This window comes from Ctenocephalides felis, unplaced genomic scaffold (assembly GCF_003426905.1).
Source record: "Ctenocephalides felis isolate EL2017-DRISC unplaced genomic scaffold, ASM342690v1 CF-g0.4_SCAFFOLD_00845, whole genome shotgun sequence".
NCBI classification, from domain to species: domain Eukaryota; kingdom Metazoa; phylum Arthropoda; class Insecta; order Siphonaptera; family Pulicidae; genus Ctenocephalides; species Ctenocephalides felis.
The window spans coordinates 7,439,239-7,444,570 of NW_020536999.1; the positions used below are offsets into that span (position 1 = coordinate 7,439,239).

At 31.8% G+C, this 5,332-nt stretch overlaps 1 pseudogene; it reads left to right on the forward strand.

Annotated features, from left to right (window-relative positions):
- Positions 1-3,445: 3,445 nt before the first annotated feature.
- Positions 3,446-5,332, forward strand: LOC113375902 (annotated as a pseudogene).

Below are 5,332 nucleotides of genomic sequence, written 5' to 3' on the forward strand. Positions count from 1 at the left end.
CGCCATTTAACATGCAAACAAATAATACCGATTTAAAAAATGCATTTTTTCAGTAAACATCGAAAATTTTTATAAATCTCTTGTCAGACCTGAGAAATTTTCGCTTTTGATAAAAAATGTAGCAAATCAAATTATGCTAATTATTTATTATTTTTTTTTTTTGGAAGTACGTATGTGTGCGAACAATTACACAGGTCCACAAAAGAAAAACCGCTGGATAATAATTCATTCAGAAAAAAAAACTAGATTAAAGATTGCACCAGTTTTTAAATGTTTTTTAATGTTTTGTGCCCCAATTTTGACCATAGGTAGAAGGTACATTGAAAACTACTTTTTTTGAGGACCTGTGTTAATTTCAACCATAAAATTCATAAAAAATTACGACTTACCAAAACTGAGTAAAACATATGAAAGCTGCATATGAGTTGCTCCTTTCCGCATTAAAAACATTAAAATAAAGAATGATATTGATCAGCTTATATAAAGAAAGCAGTGCCAAATTTTTTATTAAAGTTTTCAAGTAAAATTAATTTTCTGTTAAATATTATTTATTTTCATTCTGTATTAATATTTATAAACACTTATAATAGTCACTCGGAATAATATTGTACTTTATGCTACGTAGTTATAGAATTTATTTATAAAATATATTTTACCAAAAGCCATACATCTCTTCGCCTTGTAGTATTTATAGTATATTTCAACTAATTCAAAATTAATAATCATTGATAATATTCTTTCTGAAAGCATCTAATAATTCTTTATGAAGTTGAACCACATATTAAAAAGCAAAGATTATTTTGAAAATGTTTATTTTAAGATATTTCGATATTACTCTGTAATTATCAGTGATGTGTACATTTACGTATATTAATTAACATAATTATCTAAAAATGTTAATTTTGATAATTATATGTATGTACTTAATTAGGATGCAACTTTTTTCCTCACCACCCATGGGGTAAAGTTGCCAGGCGCGTTTTTTTTAATGTGGTGTCGCCACAGAAATAGATACTTGTATTCATATTTACGTCTCTAACATTTCAGATGGAAATGGATATATTGTAAATACTACTAAGTATCGATTTGTGCAGCCCTAATCCACTTAAACTAACTTACAAACTAATTATACCTAACTTACAATACTAATTATACCGAATATAACGCGATAAGAAGAACCCCCGCGAAAAAAAACTTTTTGGGCAAAAAAATTTTTGGACAAAAAAATTTTGGTTAAAAAAATTTTGGGCAAAAAACTTCTTGATCAAAAAAATTTTGGTCCAAAAAATTTTGAGAAAAAAATTTTTGGTCAAAAAAATTTGGTCAAAAAAATTTTTGGTCCAAAAATTTTTCGACAAAAAAATTTTGAGAAAAAGACATTTTTGTAAGTGCATATTTTAAAAAATTCTCAAAAATAGTTGAAAACCAAATTTGATAATTCAATGACGCAATTGAATATTATTACTATAGCAACCGTTGTCATAGCATGGGTGCGCCAATATAATGATGTATAAATCAATATATACATTTATATATCCAATTTACATACAAACCACAAACACTAGGCAATATATAATGATGCAAAAATCGATATATACATTTATATATCCAATTTACATACAAACCACAAACACTAGGCCATATATAATTATGTATAAATCGATATATACATTTATATATCCAATTTATATACAAACCACAAACACTAGGCCATATATAATGATGCAAAAATCAATATATGCATTTATATATTCAATTTACATACAAACCACGCAGACTAGGCCATATATAATGATGTATAAATCAATATATACATTTATATATTCAATTTACATACAAACCACGCAGACTAGGACATATATAATGATGCAAAAATCAATATATGCATTTATATATTCAATTTACATACAAACCACGCAGACTAGGCCATATATAATGATGCAAAAATCAATATATACATTTATATATTCAATTTACATACAAACCACGCAGACTAGGCCATATATAATGATGTATAAATCAATATATACATTTATATATCCAATTTACATACAAACCACACAGACTAGGCCATATAAAATGATGTACAAATCAATATATACATTTATATATTCAATTTACATACAAACCACGCATACTAGGCCCTATATAATGATGCAAAAATCAATATATGCATTTATATATCCAATTTACATACAAACCACGCAGACTAGGACATATATAATGATGCAAAAATCAATATATGCATTTATATATCCAATTTGCATACAAACCACGCAGACTAGGCCATATATAATGATGTATAAATCAATATATACATTTATATATTCAATTTACATACAAACCACACAGACTAGGCCATATAAAATGATGTACAAATCAATATATACATTTATATATTCAATTTACATACAAACCACGCATACTAGGCCCTATATAATGATGCAAAAATCAATATATGCATTTATATATCCAATTTGCATACAAACCACGCAGACTAAGCCATATATAATGATGCAAAAATCAATATATGCATTTATATATTCAATTTACATACAAACCACGCAGACTAGGCCATATATAATGATGCAAATATCAGTATATGCATTTATATATTCAATTTACATACAAACCACACAGACTAGGCCATATAAAATGATGTACAAATCAATATATACATTTATATATTCAATTTACATACAAACCACGCACACTAGGACATATATAATGATGTATAAATCAATATATGCATTTATATATTCAATTTACATACAAGGATGGACATACACACTAGGACATATATAATGATGTATAAATCCATATATACAATTATATATTCAATTTACATACAAACCACGCACACTAGGACATATATAATGATGTATAAATCAATATATGCATTTATATATTCAATTTACATACAAGGATGGACATACACACTAGGACATATATAATGATGTATAAATCAATATATACAATTATATATTCAATTTACATACAAACCACGCACACTAGGACATATATAATGATGTATAAATCAATATATGCATTTATATATTCAATTTACATACAAACCACGCAGGCTAGGCCATATATAATGATGTATAAATCAATATATACATTTATATATTCAATTTACATACAAACCACGCAGGCTAGGCCATATATAATGATGCAAAAATCAATATATGCATTTATATATTCAATTTACATACAAACCACGCAGACTAGGCCATATATAATGATGTATAAATCAATATATGCATTTATATATTCAATTTACATACAAACCACATAGACTCCATATTTAGTCTGGCGCTGCAGTCACACCCATAGACTATGGGTGAATAGTGAATATGACCCTACTACAGTGACTGACAAAAGTCACCGATGAAGATGACAGATAACAGATGACTCACATCAATTGTCAAGTGGCTGAGTTGAATGACGTTTCATTGTTTTCATAACCTCAACGACATATACACATTCATATGTGCATTTACTAAACAAATAATGTAACTGCATACTTTAACTTTGTCCCCCTGACCACTGAATCTGCAACGGCAGCATATGGAAGCGATTTCGAAGCTGAAATTATAAAAGCACATTGATTTACTTGACATATAATGAATAAACAGAGTTGACAGTTACTCTGGAGGTGATTTAGCTCAACCAAATCCACTCCACTTAGTCGAATTTTAATAATGAAGGAAGACATACCGATCGGTATCCGAGCGATACACAAAATATACAAATCATGTTGCCCCAATGTGACATTTCGCAAAGAACGGTGGTACAGATCAAGTATATTGATATTGACATATTTGAGTTACACCTGTTACCATGTGACACGTAAACCTATATCAGTTGTAAAGAATGTACTGCACAGAAACTGCTCAGACGTTATACCAGGCATTGGTATCACACCTGCTCAAGTCGCTAATGATTCCCACTGGTGCGAGTGGGCCCCTTTCGAAGCTGATAATAGTAAAGCACTGTTTGGAGTACTCGATTCATCATTTTTGTTTTTGTACGCGTTTGCAATGTTTTTCTCAGGCTTCGTTGCAGAAAGAGTTTCGCTAAGGTATTTTTTGTCCCTGGGAATGATTTTTACAGGGATTTTTTGTTATTTGTTCGGATTAGCACGAACGCTTAAAATACATTCTTTATGGTACTTCATAGTTGTGCAGGTTTTTGCAGGAATAGCGCAGAGTACAGGGTTTCCAAGTGTTGTTGCCGTAGTAGGACGTTGGTGTGGTAAAAATAAACGTGGACTCACATTTGGTATTTGGAATTCTCACACGCCTATTGGTAATATTTTAGGCACTTTAATAGCAGCTCGTTTTATTGAAGGCGATTGGTCTTTGTCATTTTTAATACCTGGTGCTATTGCTGCTTTGGTTGGCTTTTTAATTTTTCTATTTCTGGTGGACGATCCGGCAAGCGTTAACATAGAAATAGATCAGAAGAACGTGTACCAGAGGTTGGACAATGGTTCGGCAGACGCTGAAAGCAATAGTGATTCTGATAACAGCGAATGTAAATGGCAACCATCATGCCGTCAGGAGGAATGTCCAATGTTGCAAGAAGATGAGATAGATGAGTCTGCGAAAGCAGATAACACTGATAAAAAAGCGATTGGTTTCCTGGGAGCTCTGGCTATTCCTGGTGTTCTTGAATACTCACTAAGTCTGTTTTTCTCGAAATTAGTCAGCTACACGTTTTTGTACTGGCTTCCAAATTACATCCAAAGTTCGACCACCATGGGAGCAAAGAAAAGCGCCGATTTATCTACTTTATTCGACGTTGGAGGCATCGCTGGTGCCATCCTGGCAGGAATCATCTCCGATCTATCAGGTCGATCTGCATTGACTTGTGGAGGTATGCTGGTTTTAGCGGTACCCGCTATGCTTATCTATGAACGCTGGGGTGCTATAAATATCACAATGAACATTGGAATGCTGCTACTGGCAGGCGCTCTTGTGAACGGACCGTATGCACTAATCACAACATCGGTCAGTGCTGAACTGGGATCAAAAACCAAAGGAGATTCTCGTGCTTTGGCCACTGTTACTGCAATCATCGATGGAACTGGGTCGTTGGGTGCAGCCGTTGGGCCTCTTCTGGCAGGTGTCGTTAGTCAAGGAGGCTGGGAGCGAGTTTTCTACATGCTGATGATGGCCGATGTTCTGGCTCTGTTAATGCTAACACGACTGATAATAAGGGATTGCAAGAAACGAGAATGATGATAAAGGTCACATGTGTATTTTTAACTTGTAAAGTATTTTATCATATTAGGAGCAATTGTTATAAATAAAATATATTATATCAA